At 46.3% G+C, this 9,277-nt stretch overlaps 1 pseudogene; it reads left to right on the top strand.

Moving 5' to 3' along the window:
- Positions 1-1,006: 1,006 nt before the first annotated feature.
- Positions 1,007-1,756, top strand: LOC103241139 (small ribosomal subunit protein eS6-like; annotated as a pseudogene).
- The last annotated feature ends 7,521 nt before the right edge of the window (positions 1,757-9,277 follow it).

The raw sequence follows: 9,277 nt of genomic DNA, 5'->3' as shown, positions 1-9,277 counted from the left end.
TGGGGGCAGTTTCCCCCAGGCTGTTCTTGTGATAATGAGGGAGTTCTCATGACATCTGATGGTTGTATAAATGGGGGCTTTTCCTGGGCTTTTCACTCTCTCCTTCTCCTGACAAAATGTGAAGACGGTCCTTGCTTCCCCTTCTGCCATGATTGTAAGTTTCCTGAGGCCTCCCCAGCCATGTGGAACTGTGAGTCAATTAAACCTCTTTCGTTTGTAAATTACCCAGGCTCAGGAATTTCTTTATAGCAGTGTGAGGATGGACTAATACACTGCGTTTCTTCTAATTAATTAATCACCCTGGACATGCAAGGGTCATTTTCCCACTTGCTTCAGGGACCAAAGAGCAAGCTCCAGAGTGTCAGAGGGCCTGGGGCAAGCTGGCCACCCCTCACACAGCACAGGGCCACAGCACATTTGGATTCAGAGATACAGTGACCACATTTATGGGTATTTCTGTCACAATTCAGCTTTAAGGCAGAGTTGTGGTTTGTCAGTTACATAGAGTTTGAAGGCATTTTCCATTTAGGTTATAGATGTGTCTCAAATCTGTGAAACTGGTGACCCCTGAAATATCCCTGGACTCCTAGTTTAAGAAACCCTTTGTTAAAAGTTAAGTGCTGTATCTCCCAGTGACAACTGTACCAACGTGTTCCAGTAACATACAAAGATGCAAACTGTTGATGGAATATTTGGGCAATGCTTGGTTTTCCAAATAATCTTGACTATGTTGTGTATTCAGTCTTTTTCTGATTACTGTCCATATAATAATAATAATAATAATGGATAACATTTGTGCCTGTTTTTCCCCTTTTGGGTTCTTACGGTTGATCCCAAAGAATGAAGAGCCCACATGGCCCAGCTTTTATGTGAATCCCTCAAAAAGCACAAAAAAGGGGTCCAATTTTATAACCTACACCAGAAATTCTCAAACGTTTTGGTCTCACTCTTTACAATTATTGAGGGCTCTTTTTCCAGGCACCTCAGAGGCAATCACCGCTTCAAGATGAGGCTGAATGTCTCCTTTCTAGCTGTCGGCTGCCAGAAGCTCCTTGAAGTGGACGAGGAATGCAAACTTTGTGTTTTTATGAGAAGCATACAGCCACAGAAGTTGCTGCTGATGCTCTGGGTGAAGAATGGAAAGGCTCTGTGATGGGAATCAGTGACAGGAACAACAAACAAGCTTTCCCGTGAAGCGGGGTGTCTTGACTCATGGCTGGGTCTGTGTGCTACTGAGCAAGGGGTATTCCTGTTACAGACCAAGGAGAAGTGGGGCAAGAAGCACGAAGTTGTTTGTGGCTGCACTGTGGATGCTAATCCGAGCTTTTTAAACTTTGTTATTGTAAAAAAAAAAAAAAAAAAGGATAGAAGGATATTCCTGGACTGACTGATACTGTTGAGCATCATCGCTTGGGACCCAAAAGAGTTAGCAGAATCCACAAACTTTTCAGTCTCTCTAAAGAAGATGATGTCCACCAATCTGTTGTTAAGAAAGCCCTTTAAAGAAGGCAAAAAATCTGGGACCAAATCACCCAAGATTCAGCTGCTTGTTACTCCATTTGTCTTGCAACACAAATGCTGGTGTATTGCTCTGAAGAAACAGTGTACTAGGAAAAATGAGGAAGAGGCTGCAAAATACACTGAACTTTTTGCCAAGAGAATGAAGGAGGCCAAAGAGAAACTCCAGGAGCAGATTGCCGAGAGATGCACACTGTCCGCTCTGTGAGCTTCAACTTCTGAGTCCAGCCAAAAATAGGATTCTTTTGAGTAACCAATAAATAAGACTAGACTCCCAAAAATCAAATCAAATACAATCGAGGAACTCGAGAGTTTTTGTGTATGTGCCTTCCATCTAATGCTATTTACTTTACAATATGGTTTGGCTGTGTCCCCACCCAAATCTCATCTTGAATTGTAGCTCCCATAATTCCCGCATTTTGGAATTATGGGAGGGATCCGGTGGGAGAGAATTGAATCATGGGGGCAGTTCCTCCCATACTGTTCTCATGGTAGTGATAAGTCTCATGAGAGCTGATGGTTTTATAAGGGCTTTCCCCTTTCACTTGGCTCTCGTTCTCTCTTACCTGCTGCCGTGGGAGACATGCCTTCCTTCTGCCACGATTGTGAGACCTCCTCCGCCACGTGGAACTGTGAGCCCATTAAACCTTTTTCTTTATAAATTACCTAGTTTTGGTTATGTCTTTATCAGCAGTGTGAAAACAGACTAATACACTCTGTTAGAAATTAGAGCTGAGAATTTAAAAATTATCTTTATTAATTCACTTTAAAAACAATAAATCCATTTGTTAAGTAACACATTTTTATTTTAAAAAGGCTGTATTTAAAAAACTTTTAACAGGAAGAGTAGAATTGTTTTACATTTTTGCAAATCTTTTTAATGTCTGGCTTAATAGAAGACAGCTGGGTTCTCAGAGCTGCTTCTGTACTCCGCCAGTGGCAACATCACACATCGGATGGCTTCCAGTACACTCCACTGTATGGTCATGAGGGAGGGAGTAAAAAAGGCAGATAATAGCTTCCTGTCATGGTGAAAATACCTGCAGGCATGCAGGTGCCCTGAAGGGTCCCAGGGACACAAAATCTTCAACACATCTTGAAAACCACTGACCCAGCCTCTCTTCAAATGCCTTTTCCTTTTCTTTCCGATTCTCTCTCCTCTGAAACTACTCTGGGGTTCTCACTGTGAGGCCATGCTTCCACCAATCCAACAGCCAGTGGGGCAATATTTTCCCTTGTCTCTACATCTCCCACACTCTCTGCACTGAGTAGCTCTACTTAGCCTTTTTCTGGTTTTTTTTTTTTTTTTTTTTTGGTGCGTCTGCTGTCACTCAGATGGTCAGGTCACCCAGTCCTTCATTTCCATTCACCTCTCCTGTCCTCTCATCTTTATCTTTTCTCACATTCTGTGTCACAAAAAGTCCACAAACTGGGTGGAAAAGGCAGTTCTTTATTTAAAGTAGAGGAGAGGTCAGACATGGTGGCTCAAACCCATAATCCCAACACTTTGAGAGCCTGTGATCAGCTTGGGCAACATAGTGAGACCCTGTTTCTGCGAAAAATAGAAAAAAAAATTAGCTGGGTGTGGTGGTGCATGTCTGTAGTCCCAGCTACTTGGGAGGCTGAGGTGGGAGGACTGATTGAGCCCAGGAGTTAGAGGCTGCAGTGAGCTGTGACGGTGCCACTGCACTCCATCCTCGGCAACAGAGCGAGGCCCTGCCTCTAATAAATAAGTAAAGGAGAGGAGAGCAGAGTAGAAGCTGAGCAGGCAAAGATTGAACTCCCTTAGGGGAGAAAAAGGGAGGTAACAATTTAATCAGTTTCCTTTCTGTCAAAAGGCTAAGCCCTAAGTGGTTTGAATCCTAATAAAACACTGGGTTGGGCATGGTGGCTCATGCCTATAATCCCAGCACTTTGGGAGGCTCAGACCGGCGGATCACCTGAGGTCAGGAGTTTGAGACTAGACTGCTCAACATGGCAAAACCTTGTCTCTACTAAAAATGCAAAAATTAGCCAGATGTGCTGGTGCACACCTGTAATCCCAGCTACTAGGGAGGCTGAGGCAGGAGAATAGCTTGAGCCCGGGAAGAGGAGGTTGCAGTGAGTCGAGATGATGCCACTGGACTCTAGCCTGCGTGACAGAGCAAAACTCCATCTAAAAAAAAAAACAAACAACCAAAAAACTAATAAAATATTGCTCTATCAAAGCCCCCCTCCCTAGCCCCTGGGGTACTCTGTGTACCCCATCACGTTCCCCGCCTCTCACATCCCGTTGTTCTTGCCTATTGGTCTCCCCCACCCTGGCTGGACTGTCACGCAGTGCCTGGGGCCATAAGTATTGAATAATGCATGGATGCACCCAAGAGAAAATATGAGACAGACGGGGGTTTCCCCTTTGTGGTTATTTCACTGCGTCTTCACCTATCTGGGCCCCCACTTCAGCCCCCGGAGTCTAGGACCCAAGTCTAATTTACCACTGCACCTCTGTGCACAGTGCCTGGCACATGGCAAGTGTTTAGTCAGTGTCCACCGAATGACGAGGAACACACCTGTTTGAAGGCTTCAGCCTTGGTGTCAATATTACCTGAACAGAGTGTCAGTGGCTGCCTCATTTTCCCCTTGGTTGCCCACCACAAACTTAAAACTCCTAACTTCCGTGCCCCAAATTGTGAATGTGCTATTGGTTTTGCTGCAAATGAAGCAAATGAAGAATTCTGCCTTGGCCCCATCTTCTTTGAGGCCAAAGTCATTAAAAGCATCTGTTCCTACACACAGAGGTTCCCGTCAAGATTTGAGCAGATAATCATGCAGAAAACATCTGTATCATAAGAATTTGAGAAAGATGAGGGGAAAGAGGTTGAATTTATAGCGCCTTAAATAAAAGAATATTTCCCCATCCCACTTCTTCCCCTCCTTGTTTATGATAAAAACCAGATGACTGAACCAAGTGCCATTGAAAGTTGGGACCCCAGTCCAAGGGAACTGACACTTAGATAGGGAAATAGTGGCTCAGGTAGCCATTGGAGGGCCTGGGGGCCCCATCAGATGTTGGGGGGCTGTCTGTGCTTTTGCTCACATCTGCCTCCCTCAGGAGGAGGGAGGCTCCCACTTCTGTGTCTCTCCCCTGGCAGGGGCAGAGTGAAGCTGAGTGGGTGCTGGGAACGAAGCCCAGCTGAGCCCCAGGCCTTCCTCCCGCATCCTCCTCTTTCACCCTCCCAGTGATAAAAGACACCCCCAAATCAGATTAAAATGACATGTTTTGGTGGTTCCTGTAACTTGAAGGACGCTGCTCTATCTCCTTTCCTGAAAGTTGTCATCTCTGTGAAGCCCCAGATGAACTTGGACATTATGTCTGTCTTCGCTCTTCGAGGCGGGGCCCACTGTATTCTGGGGTGAGTTCCATTATCCCACCTTTGCCAAAGTACACAGCAAGGGTCAAACAGAGGCATCTGGCCTTAAGTAGCAGCTTCTGAGTCCCCTTTCCTGCAGGTCTAAATGGCCAAAAAGAACCCTGGTACTTATGTATTCATCTCTTTATTGCTGGCTTTCATTGGGTTGCTGTTGGGAGAGATTTGTCAAATGAGTTCAGAGGTAGGTTTATTTGCAAACTTATTTATTTATGCTTATTTTTACTTATATATTACTTACTTTTAACTCCCCCCACCATCTCTGTGCCTTTTTAAATTGCATTTTAAAAATGCTAGGCTGGGTGCGGTGGCTCATGCCCATAATTCCACAACTTTGGGAGGTCAAGGTGGGAGGATCACTTGAACCCAGGAGTCTAAGACCAGCCTGGGGAATACAGCCAGACCCCATCTCTAGAAAAATTAAACAATAATTAGCCGGGCATGGTGGCACACACCTGTGGTCCCAGCTACTCAGGAGGCTGAGGTGGGAGGATCGCCTGAGCCCACTGCGGGGAAAGGTGATTGCATGACTGCACTCCAGCCTGCGAGAGGGAGACTCTGTCTCAAAAATAAATAAATAAATAAATAAAGGATGCTAGATGAGATGCTCATTAGTAAAGGGTCTGGAGATGGGGCGTGGTGGGTGTGGGACCCCCAGGGCCAGTGTTATTATTATTTTTTTGGAGGAGGAAGTGTCGTACTCTAGGCTGTTCATCATTATCTCAAGGAGGATGGACCACGAATCTTTCTGCTTCCCTTCAGGCCACTAGTTTCGTGGTCTGAGGATAATGCAGAAGTAAGGAAATAAAGGGAAATGAGAAAAGGGAACAGGAAGCCGTTCCCTCAGATTAAAAGGAGGTGGGGAGGTGGGAGAAGAAACTGGGAGAAAACCAGAGCGCCCCTGGCCACGCGGGAGACGGGGAGAGGCTCTGCTGCCTGCTACTCAGGGCAGTGCCTGATGCTGGCAGTGGGCTGAGCAGGGCTCACTCCATGCGGGGAGTCAGTGGGTCCAGCAGGGCCTCCCCCAGGTGTACACAGCTACCTCAGACCCCGGAACATGGCTTCCAGCTCCAACCCCAGCTCACACCAGGAATTCTCCCACCCAGGACTTCTCCAGCCTCCGCACGCATCAAAATCACTGCAAGGGTTTGTTGAAACACAGTGGGCTGGGCCCCACACCCCAGAATTTTTATTTTTTTATTTTGAGACGGAGTTTCACTCTTGATGCCAAGGCTGGAGTGCAATGGCGCTATCTTGGCTCACTGCAACCTCCACCTCCTGGAATCAAGTGATTCTCCTGCCTCAGTGTCCCAAGCAGCTGGGATTACAGGCGTGCACCACTATGCCCAGCTAATTTTTTTGTATTTCCAGTAGAGATAGGGTTTCGCCATGTTGGCCAGGCTGGTCTTGAACTCCTGACCTCAGGTGATCTGCCCACCTTGGCCTCCCAAAGTTATGGGATTACAGGCATGAGCCACCACACCCAGACAACCCTCAGAATTTTGAACTCAGGAGTAACTGTATCCCAGTCAAGCTGGAGTAGATAGAGCCTGAGAATGTGCATTTCTTTCTTTCTTTCTTTTTTATTTGAGACGGAGTTTTGTTCTCGTTGCCCAGGCTGGAGTGCAATGGCATGATCTCGGCTCACCCCAATCTCCGCCTCCTGGGTTCAAGCGATTCTCCTGCCTCAGCCTCCCGAGTAGCTGGGATTACAGGCAGGCACCACCACACCCGGCTAATTCATTTTTTGTATTTTTAGTAGAGATGGAGTTTCTCCGTGTTGGTCAGGCTGGTCTCAAACTCTTGACCTCAGGTGATCTGCCCGCCTCAGCCTCCCAAAGTGCTGGGATTACAGGCAGGAGCCACCGCTCTGGCCGAGAATGTGCATTTCAAAGGACTAAGAATGTGTATTTTTAAGTCCCTGGTAATATTCATGCTGCTGGTATGAAAAGCACACTTTGAAAACCATGTTGCCGCTCCCCAACCTCACAGTTGCCTGTGTACCTGTTTCAACCACCAGATTTTGCCTGGTCCCCATGGGATCACCTATGTGAACCTCCCCTCACATCTCCATGCGTCTTCTCCCGGGCATCTCGAGGAGTGTTGAGGACAGAACGCTCTTTCTCCACCTGCTCTTGGAGTGGAGCTGAAGCAGTCTGAGAACTTCCCCCTGGGCAACAAGTATTAGTTCAGCACTTACTTTATTTTATTTTATTTTTTTGGAGAAGGAAGCTGTTTCTGTTTATTCAAAATAAAACGTTTGCAGTTGCCCATCAAAGCTTTATATGGTTTGCATTAAATGCTGAAGATTCAATCCATATATATAAGCTTTGAGCACTTGTGTTATAGTAAAATAATAAAATGTGCCATTTTAACCACTTAAAATGTACACTTAAATTCGTACACCTTAAAAGTGTCCAATTCTTCTGGGCGCAGTGGCTCACACCTGTAATCCCAGCACTTTGGGAGGCTGAGGTGGGTGAATTACCTGAGGTCAGGAGTTCAAGACCAGCCTGGCCAAAATGGTGAATGAAACCTTGTCTCTAGTAAAAATACAAAAATTAGCCAGGCCTGGTGGCACGTGCCTGCAGTCCCAGCTACTCAGGAGACTAAGGCAGGAGAATCACTTGAACCCTGGAGGTGGAAGCTGCAGTGAACCAGGATTGCACCACTGCACTCCGGCCTGGGCAACAGAGTGAGACTCCATCTCAAAAAAAAAAAAAAAAAAAAAGTGTACAATTTGGTGATATTCATTCAGTACATTCACAATTTTATGATATTCAGTACATTCACAGTGTTACACAACCACCATCTCTATCTAGTTCCAAAACATTTTCTAAAGTAAGACTTACTTAGCTTCTTCCCATTCCCCCTTTCCCCAGCCTCTGACAACCATTCGCCTACTTTCTGTCTCTATGGATTTCTCTCTTCTGAATATATCACATAAAGGAAGCATACAATATGTGGCTTTTTGTGTCTGGCTTATTTCATTTGGTTTAATGTTTCCAAGGTTAATCCGAGCGTCAGCATTCCACTTTGTACGGCTGAGTAGTATTCTATCACCTGGATAGACCCATTGCTTGTTATTTTGAAGCCTGAACTTGACCCTGCCTGCCTATTTGCCGGCCTTCCTGTCTCTCTTCTCTTCGGGGCAGAAACTCCCCATGCTATTCCCAGCATCTAAAAGAATACTTAAGATCTAGCAGGTGCTCTTAAGTATTTGCAACCTGGCCAGCCAGCTGACTTCCTTTCCCTCCTTCACTCTTCTGCTTCCATCCAATATTTCTTCAGCAGAGAGTAACTGACCACCTGAGGGTGGAGACCTGGGCTGGCTCCATTCAGGCCCTTCTTCCAGTGAGCTAACAGTACAGGGTGGCAGGAGGTGGGGACTTTCATTTTCAAAGCCCCAGCTTCTTTCCCCCGTGCTTACGGGTATTTGGCGGCCTGACTGGAGGGCTGGGGATAAGAGGGATGTACACGTGGGGCAAGATGGTCCGGTACTCAGCTATGCCTGAAGGTGCGCCAGGTAGCCTGTGGCCACGTGGCTGGCAGGCTGGGCTGGAGGGGTACTGGGAATACAGGCTGCAGTGAGCAGAGTCCTCCCTGGCTGCTCCTGGGTGTGGGCGGCATCTCAGTCCTTCAGCAGAGCCTCCCAACATCCTTCCTCCCCGCTGCCAGACCCTTGACCTCTCAACGCCTCTTGGAGCTGGAGCTTCTCGTAGCCTTGGGGCAATAAAAGCCTATTCTGCTTCTGGCTGTTTTACTCAAGTATTTTGTCTGTGCCCAAAACCAGGACACTCCTTTGTCTCCCGTTGCCTAATCAAGTCCATCCCCAGGGAAACAAACACAGAACAGCCTCTGTTTGAAAGGGGTTTTTTTGCATAATGTTCTAAAACATTAAACTGCTCCAAGGGCCCTTCGTGGGTAATATTCTGGAATAATATAGTGGCTAGGATCAAGTCCCCGTCCCTCAGAAGCTGTGTGAACTGGGTTGTGGATCTGTCATGACCACCTGTCTATTCATTTTTTCCGTAACCATGACTGTAAGATCAGCTTACCATCCACCTGACCACAAGTCTGACTATTTGGCTGTGATCATTGAGTTAGACACGTTTTCTTGAGAGCTAACGGACAGCTATAGCCTCCTAGCCCAAGCAGATTATTTTCAAACTTATCTCAAGTGACATGATTTCAGTCTGTGCAGCACAGAAGCATTTGAAATGCACTTTGTGAAATAATGTGAAAGCTACTTCTGCAAATAGACTAAGAAGAAGAAATCTCTCTTTAAAAAAGCAATATACGTTTTCGTTTTGCCACTTACAGATGCATGAGTGGCTTTCGGAAATATTTTT

The sequence above is a fragment of the Chlorocebus sabaeus genome, chromosome 14 (assembly GCF_047675955.1).
Source record: "Chlorocebus sabaeus isolate Y175 chromosome 14, mChlSab1.0.hap1, whole genome shotgun sequence".
Classification (NCBI taxonomy): Eukaryota; Metazoa; Chordata; class Mammalia; order Primates; family Cercopithecidae; genus Chlorocebus; species Chlorocebus sabaeus.
This window is presented reverse-complemented; position numbering and strand designations above follow the sequence as displayed.